At 46.0% G+C, this 9,439-nt stretch overlaps 1 pseudogene; it reads right to left on the bottom strand.

Annotated features, from left to right (window-relative positions):
* Positions 1 to 32: 32 nt before the first annotated feature.
* On the bottom strand, positions 33 to 1,795 carry LOC113147033 (annotated as a pseudogene).
* Positions 1,796 to 9,439: the final 7,644 nt, after the last annotated feature.

The following is a 9,439-nucleotide window of genomic DNA, read 5'->3' as shown; positions in this document are numbered from 1 at the left end:
AATATTCAGCACTAGCAAACCAACCAAACGCACTATATTCTCATCAACCAAATGCACTGTGTTCTCATATGTTCGACATTGTCAGGATAATCGGGGGTTCTAAGGGCCGTAATATTAGGAAAGATGCGTAGGTCACAAGTGTAATAAATATTTCCTAAGGATTCTTTCGAGCATACTCTCAAGTATGGAGAAGCTGATGTAATTATAGGTAAACTATCCGCTGTATAATCAAACGGTATATCTTGATGATAGAATTATCCTTAGATGAGTTGGATCGCCGCGCTAAGATCTAGCACCAAAGGGGAAAATGAGCAATTACATAATAAGTACTGTGGAGAGCGACATCTAGCTAGAACTACGCCAGTGGTACCTCCCGTCAATAAGAATACAGAGCATAAAACATCTGAAGTATCAAGAAGTATTGCATTAACTGAATAGCCCGTAATATCAATTCACCAGCTGAAAGTTTTGGGACCAGTTAGAACAGTAAGCATCACACCTAACAGAGGAAAATTCTCTGGTATCTATCTTAACACCCATTGTCACCACGTGATGTGTCCATGCTAAAGACCCGGAATACGGTGATACAACCAATCGTTCAGATCGCATCATGACCTCCCAAATTGGTTTACCTGCTGAAGTAGAGAATGTCTGCGAAATAACAGTAATAGCAGGCAATATATTATACATACTTCGGAATGTCCCCGAAACCACCATAAATTTTGGTGTGAACTACTGGATAATCATTGAATGCAGCTTGGAGGAATTCAACTTCTACAAGTAAGCGTAATACTAGCATTACTAATCCGCCAGTAAGAATTTAAAGAGTAACAAATAACACAGTGGCTTTATTTGAAGAGACCCATGCATGGGGACACCATGATTTTGAAGCATTAGAAGCACCTCATAGAGCGATTGAATCCAGGAAATTTACAAAATATAAGACATATTAAATTGGCTAAAAGCTAAATCAAATACTATTGAACCAACTGCCGCTGTTGAAGTTGGGGCCAATGACGTTTGAGATGTATGTACTGGAGGCTATATGTCTAACTAATGCATAACCCGGATCTAGAAATCAGTGTTGCACTTACTACAGCCCAAGCAATTGGCACAAGTGGAAGTAAAATACACACTGCTTTGGGAAAAGCTGCTTCTGAAACATCTAAATAAATTGGAAAGAACTCGTATTCATGTCCAGCCTACAGACCTCGCGTAGCCACCAATTAAGTCAAAATAGCTCCACGCAATTGATGTCAGCCTGCAAAAGCCTTGATTTCCTAGCGCTACAGCATGTAATCGAAAAAAACTCAGTTACAGTTTAATTCGTGCTTACAGTAATGTGCCTGCAAGTGATAATTTAAAAGGCAAATTCGAATTGGAAAACGCCTAATTCAATAGTTCGTAGGGGGTAAAATACTGGATTCGATGTAAATAAGCTGAATTGTAGAGGATTAGTGTTTTAATTCCGAGTAAAGTATATAAACTTGCAAAGTTTCTAGTAGTTAAGCAGATTCCGAAAGAAGTAAATGCTTTTTAGGTAGATGCGCTCCAACAACAAAAGCAACAACGAGTGTAAATAAATAATGCTCCAATAAATTAAAAATTTCAAAGACAACTGTTGACCTAGGAGCAGTACAGTAGTACGTAAGCGAACTCCCCATGACAGCAACGATAGTGAACAAATGCAACCAGCATATACTAATAGACCTCTCCGGGAGAGCTTTTAAATAGCGTTGCTAGGATGTACCACTGTGGTAGAGTTTGCCACAGGAATATGCTTACCTGGCTTCATTGCTTCTGGCAAACAAAAGCATAATCGCGCTCATATAAAGTGAAGCTAGGCAATTAAATTGATTTATCTGTGACCCTCAGATGTGAGAAAAGAAAGGAATTTCAAAGCAACGCTTGTACCTATTCTGACCAGTAGATCCGATGGGATGCATGTAGAAAGCATGTACCACAGCAAGTGCTAGACCTACAGATGGTAAAACAAAATGCATTACAAAAGCTTATTGTGAATGTAGGACAGGCTAAATACGGCCTTCTAGAAGAACTGTTACAAGCATGAAATACATCACAATGAATTGCAAGTTACAGGAGCAGCCCCAAAGATAGTTGACCCCATGGCCTTTCATGGCCCAGGAGACGGGTAGCAGTTGTTTTACTTCTCAAGGCTTAGTTATATGTATCCGTTGAATACTAGAGCTCTAAAAATAAGTATACATAAGAATAGACAAGCTGCTCCAGGAATATCCAGCAATCTAAATCCCAACGGAAAGAAAATCGTTGTAAACCAACGAAACCATATGCTAGTAATGAACCTGCTAGGAGTTGAACAGCAAACGAAATTCCCACTCAAAAACCATTGCTCAAGAAAAAGTTTTATGTTGTTTGGACATGGGCAGGATTGTAGATTAGACATCACCTTACATTTTTTTTTGCTAGTTGCAGGATAGATTTAGCTCCGTACGAAGCGACTCGACTCTATCAGCGCGTAAGCTATAGAGAATATGCACCTTGCTGTGGGTGTTAGAAGCTGGCTGGACGTTTGGAAGGAGGAAGCATGGGAAAGGAGGGACCTTTCTTAAAAACGCTCAATAACTTCTTATTAGTTTTATATAGTTTAAGAACTCAGTGTCCTTTTACAGAGACTTGAGATGCGGCGTTGCACAGAGCATGGAGAGTGGGGCTCTTTGGAAGCAGCCCTGACTAACCGGCAATAAAGATTTGCACATGATGCACAGAGCGTCGGCTACCAATAGGAGGATCGTCTTCTAAGCCTTTATATCCGTAGCTCATCAGTTTATGTTGAGACCAGCTCAGAAGCAAGATGTGGGAGAATTACGGAAGCTGAAACAGGGGAATCTATCAATAGAGCGTGTACCAAAAACCTATGAATCTGTGACTTACAAAAGCCAAAACGGACAGAAGCTGCTATTTGTCTAGATGGTCATCTCGTGTCTAACCAGAGAGTCACGGCAGGTCGTTGCACGATGGCCAGCGACTCAGCAATTTAACAACTGGATGGCGACGTTCCCGCAAAACTGGGCCTTTTGAGGTTTCAGCTGCATAGAAGCGCGGCCTCTGCCCTTCGGCTGAAAAAGACACGCCAAATCGTTGTCGGGGGGCTCTAAAAATAAAGTAAGTTCCAGCCGGCCCTAGGCTACATTTTTAGGAGGGCCTGGAAAAAAGCTGGAAAAAACCCATGGTCCTAAGCAGCCCCAAGGACGCCCTGAACAAAGCACCTGCTTCTTCTATGTGAACCCTGGAAAACTAGGCCGTACAATCTGGAATTTAGACGGCAAAGCTGATCCGCGCGAAGCCAGGTCGCTTGGCGGGCATAGGAGGCACATTAGGAAAGGAAGGCAGCCACGCAGGCTGCAGCGCAGCGGACTACAGCAGATAAAGCAGCAGTTGGAGACCCACCACAGGTCGCTTCTGCGCTCTTACAAGTTTGCAGAAATGTAAGAGAACTGCTAGGGTCACTTCTCACTGGGTGTTCAGTGTATCTGTTTTTCCATAGAAACTCAGTTTTGCTGACGGGCGGCATAATGCAGGAATCGGAGGAGGAACCGCGGTCAAATGCTACTTAAAATCGGAGTGGTGCCATATAATAATCATTTTGACGTCTACGTTGGACGCGTACACGATGGCGCTTTCCTAGGTATGCCATAGGTGACCCAATGGTAGACGCTCATGTAGCCACAGCTGCGCGCTATCGAGGTTAGTATGCCAAGAAGCGCTAGGAAGAAGGGCCTTTTTGCTTCCTCAACCACGCTCGTATCGCCTTTGGGGGACAAGGTATAGTCGGCACCTCACCGAGGTATGGCGAATCGCTACGCGGGCAGCTCAGCAGCGCGAAAAGAAGATATTTCTGAGCATGCCTCCGGTCTAAGTGGTTCAGCAACAGGTTCTTAGCTAGGGTTTGAGTTGTACGTTCAGCCGATGAACAGCACGAATGGGCAAATGACAGGCAGAAGTCGGCAAATGGGATATCTCATGACAAGCAGCCAGCAGGCTGGCCGGCTGGTGATTGTCTAGCGCACTGTACCGAGCTACTCTCCGGGTCAGCCCCAAAGTGCGTTCTCGTGTATGAAAAACTTCAAAGGCATGAAGATAAAATTCGGTGGAAGGTGGACGATTTGCTTAAAAGAAGTGCAGGGATCGACCAGCGCCTTCGGGCATAACTCAGTTTTGTACCAAAAAACTCGGAAGGACGCACATTTGCGCTGATTTCGAACCCTTAGCGAGATCCCTGTGGATCAGATGTTTTCACAGGTGGCAAAACGACGGACAAACTACACGGAGCATCAGTGTACTCGACATTTGACTGCACCGAAGAATGATTCAAAATCCCCATTCACCATGATGAGGGGCACTAAAAGGCGTTCCACACTCGCGCTCGCACACTCGAGTTTACCTGTATGTTTTTTGGACCTGAAAATTACCTCAAACTATCTGAAACATCGAACATGTTGGGATGTTCGTGAATCTATTAAGGGTGGATGGATGGCTGTGACGTCAAAGTAATCAGCCAACACGCTGAAAAGCACCTGAAGCACCAACAGCGTGCGCTCCAGTTGCTGCGGGACAATCAGTGAAATGCGGAGCTACGGGAGTGCTTGATTTCTCTAAAACAATCCTGCATCCTACTCTAGAAAGTGAGCCATCTCGGGTGGAGACTAAAGCAATCAAGGCGAGGCATTTACCTTTATCTACCAGCAAAGGCGCTGACAAGTAATGGACTTGCATCTTCTCACCAGGAATTCAGCTTCAAATTTGTTCTCTGGTTTGCCTGATCTGCAAAAGAAAATGCAATCCATAACCTGCACAAAGTTAAATGATGCGGCAGTAACGTCGCCCATCGGCCACCTTACACCTCCCGTGCTTGAGCTTCCCCTGATGCTAGTCAATTTTTCCAACAGATGTTAGTGACGCTATGGCGGAGTTCGTTATCTTCCAACAGGCCATGCACCTTTTAAATACCAATTTTTTTCAACATCGTCTTACCAAATACGAGCAGCGGTATCCAGTAACAGGAAAACAAGTATGCGAAGAAACGGTGCGTGATACAAATGCCGCTACTATTCATGTGGGCTTCAGTTTGCTGTCCAGTCCGACGACCACTCTTTAATCTGCCCTAGAGTAAATATCAAAGCTTTGATTATCCATGAGTTGTTCACAGACTTAGCTGCTTCCTGCAGTTCGGCTTTACAGTGAAGTATACCACGGGCGCCATCAGCGTGCTACCACATGCTTTCGCGAAGCTGCAGGGATTCACTATTGTGCAGAGCCTCCGTTCTTATCTGTCTTCATATACGAATTCTACGAGCATGGCGTTGGTCGTATGCTTCTGACACCCATGCATCCCTTTTAATTGTCAAATCCAGAATGACAAGGGTGAAACACTTCCACGATGCGAGTGGCCTGCAGGGATTGAAAACATCGTGGGGACTCCTTTGTTTGTACATTCCACCTATCATCTACACTGCCGGTCTGGTCAAATCATATGGCTACGCTATTTCGGGCAAGGGTGGCACACTACAGAGGAAAAGCTCTCACGGTCGTTTTCGTAGACTGCTGTGCTTCCCGCGGCGAAGAACTATTCACTACAATGCCCAGATTGTCAACAGCTGAAGCCGCTCGCCTCCCCCAAACTGTGGTTTCGCACGAATTATTCAATCAATCTTGCATATTGTACTGGTATAGCTGTAAAATCGATTGTTGGGGTGACGGAGATCAAGGGGCAGGATAGAATGCACTTTGTCGGCACACTCCGCACTACGCCCATTTCATCCCTGGCTCCAGATCGATCGCGGCCCAGGATATCGCTTAAGCATTGCTAGAAATTATTTGAAAGCTTTGTAGAATCGATCAGTGCGCTTTGGCGTGCCCTTACAATCTGCCTATATATCGACAATTTCATGACATCTGCGAACCACTTTAAGGTAGAGAAAGGGATTGGGCGCACACTGCACTGCGAAAAAGTCACCACTTGGCTCAGGAAACTTCAACTGCTTTGCTTTTTAAACTTTATTGTTCTAAGTTCGTTAATAAAAACATCTATTAATTGAGTCCATCCATTGCCCTTCCGGATCACCTCTCTAGAGTGAAGGCCCCTTTTAATTCGGACCTCCAAGTGGTGATCTTGGGGCCGCAGCCACTCTTGGCAGAAAAATAAGTTATTACGCAGCTGGCCAGTGCACAAGAATGTATGTGAAAAGCTCAAGAGAAGCAGCCAAGCACAGGTCAGGATTAGAGGAGGGAGCCTCAATTTGGACCAGGCATACTAAAGGCCAGGGGATGGATAAATATTTTATAATACTTATGGTGAACAGTGATCAGCTATGCTTTTGAGCATGATGATTTTGTCATGATGGATCGGCAGGCTTCACGAGGTACACTGGAAAATGACCACATGAAGTTTGCGGCGAGGTGGCCGGGATCACATGCGGTTCCCCCACAAATCAAAGCCCTTTATAGGACTATCAATTACCATTAAGCAAAAGTTGTCACAAAGCTATTAAAACTTAGCTTCTACACAGAAAAAAAATACTCAGAATTCTTCGCACCCTTCGGCGCGCGCAAGTGACCCCTGTCGACGAGGATTATTCAACTGGAGCCATAGAAATGCTGAATTGTATGACTATTAAGCGCCGAGGGCACACGAGGCGGGCGTGTCGGGGAAAATGTGTGGGCAGCTCCAATCTCACCTAATTGACGTAGGAGCTCATGCTGGCTCAGCCACCTGCAGGAAAATTTATGGGTCTGGTTGATTATCGCTAGTCGCCATGGACGGGATTCCTTACGTCCCTAGGAAATACTCCCTGCACAACGCATGCTCTGCACTAAATAGCCGCCTAATCTACGGTATATTTAAGTAGCTTCCTGCTCTCATTGCTGAGGTGTTCTGTACACGCAGTTTTGTGTAGAAGCACTGTCAAGTATGTTTTGTTTGCATTCTTCCATAGGCCTCTTTTGAAGCTTGCAAAAATTGGCTGTGCTGTATGCACCGGCCATATACACATATCGAAATTGCTACATGAGGCATGGAAATGCAGCAGAACCAGTGTGTACCTTGATCACCTTTACCCATTTTACTTGCTTTCTCTTTTTCGTACTGCACGGCTCACATTTCACCGCTTTCAGAATTGCAAGCAACAGCTTCACGGGGGCCACGTCCGTGTGATCCAACGTTCCAAGTTGGCAAGTGCATGTTTCTTTATTCTGGTCGATTGCTATTTAGCGGTTGATGCTGTCCTGCATGAAATTGGCCTCGACCCACACTAACGGAATATGGCCTTGGGGTGGTAGAAGTAAGATGCAGCAGGCTAATCCACTAAATTAGTTTCTACAGCATTAGTTATCTCTAGCTACAATTTTGAACATAATTGACTGAGTGCTTTATTTCTTTATGCACCTTATTTATTGCACAGCACTGCCAGCTCGACTTGAGAAGACGCGGTACTGTGTGCTGGTGCGCTCGATGATATGGGGAAGATGTGAATTCTCGGAATGCTTCAAATATGCAGCTACGCGCATCCTAGCTATCCCTCTTTCCTTATGTAGGAACTCTGAGGGACGCAGGAGTGGGGAGACTAATCTCAAAAACAGCTTAAAATCTTCCTGTTAAGTTTGAACTAAGTTTGTAGTAATAAGCCTTTAACGAGAAGGAAGGCACATCTTGGACCGGCTGATGAAAATTCCTCACTTTTCCGGTCGGCATAACCTCATCAGCGTATCCATAAGCACTTCACCGGCTTGAAATTGCGCCTTTCTACAATCTATGGAGCTATTATGTTTGCGTCGGCGTGTAGGCCGGCCTGTTCCGCCTTAATAGGGGCAGTGCCACCGTCTGCTTCCATCGCCAGAGTCTAAATTTTCCCGCCGGTTGCTAAAGAACACAAGAATGCTTAATTACTAAATATCTTGAACAATACGAGGCAATCATTCTGGGCAAACATGGCTTCACAATGCATATACAGTCACTGAATGGGCGGGGAACATACTAACCGAACCAAGCGATGCTGCCATCTGTGCTGCTTTATCTAAGGTCACCTTGAGAGCATAATTCCAAACTCACGACGAACTTCAGAGTTATTCAATATTTTAAGGAAGAGATCTTCACTCTCATCTTGCCCATGCCACTCAGAGCTCTTGCATGAGGAAAGAGGGATACTTAAGGTGAGCGTAGCTGCATGCTCAAATCATCCCGAACTCTCGCAGCTGGTTCCCCATAACATCTAGCGTACACGCGCACAGCACTGCATCTTCTTGGAACGAATAGGCAGTGCTGTGTCATATTATGGTGCATAACCAAACAAACCAATCAGTCAGCCCCCTAAGATTTTTCAGTCGACATAATAACAGTAGTAAAAGGTGTCAAAGTGCACCGTAGTCCACTACCTTCACGAGAGCTTAAGTAGGTACGAAGTTGGCCACGTTGATTATGCACGATACAAGGCAGAAGCCCAGCTACGATGAGTTGAACTGCCACTCAGTCGGTCTTGAGAAGCTTAAATTTACGATCGATACATTTCGATGGAGTTCAAGCCCAAAGCCGGAGGCATAGCCAGGACGGTGCCTGGGGCGACGGCCATGGCTGGCGCGAGCTGGACGCGCGAGCACTGGTAGCAAGAGATCTTGTTGTTCCCATCAATCATACACAATACGCGCATTGAGTGTGCCGCGTGCGGAAGACATAGTGGGATCTCCTTGTACACAGGTTCCCAGGAAGCCGCTTTGCCCGCCTAAGGAGCTGCCTTCCCTGTGCGTAGTGGCCACCCCACATAGAATATCAGACGAAAAGCATACCGATTTGTCCTTTTGTGGGCACCCAAAAAGCCAGTAGCTTAGTGCCTGCCTGCATACAGCCTGCGGCCCCTGCTTGAAGCCTCCTGGCCCTTGGTGCTGACTCCCTCCCTAGGCTGCGGGTTCAGAGTTTGCATTACGAGCTAAAACATGGACTTTATATTTTGAAAAGGGCGAAGGCGCCACAGGGCGTACTAATGGACGCTAGGTTCCCCCTTCCTCTACTAGAGTGTACAGTGGCGGCAGACCGTGCATGCAGTTTGGCCCACCACAACCCCTTCCAAGTAACACCCCATCCTAAGACAACGGTTGCATCGCGAACCTCGGTGCCCCGCTACTCAACCCTGTGATTACTGATCTCAGAAATATGCTTTCTCTGATCACCCTTCAGGCTCTCCACGATGCTCGCTCCTGACGGACGGTGAGAGAAGGGCGCAGCTGCACGCCTTCCACGCGGCCACCCTTGCGTATGGATACCAGGCACGTGGATGCGACCCCCCATATCCACTCGCAACAGAAGCAGCAGGACGCGTTTCAACCTCAGATCCTCCCTGTCTGCTTGGACTAAGCGGAACCAGCGCTCCTCCCAGTCTTGTACAGCAGCAGCAACACGGCCCCAGCCGAT

Source organism: Cyclospora cayetanensis, unplaced genomic scaffold (genome assembly GCF_002999335.1).
Source record: "Cyclospora cayetanensis isolate NF1_C8 unplaced genomic scaffold, CcayRef3 CcayRef3_contig_118, whole genome shotgun sequence".
Lineage (NCBI taxonomy): Eukaryota > Apicomplexa > Conoidasida > Eucoccidiorida > Eimeriidae > Cyclospora > Cyclospora cayetanensis.
This window is presented reverse-complemented; position numbering and strand designations above follow the sequence as displayed.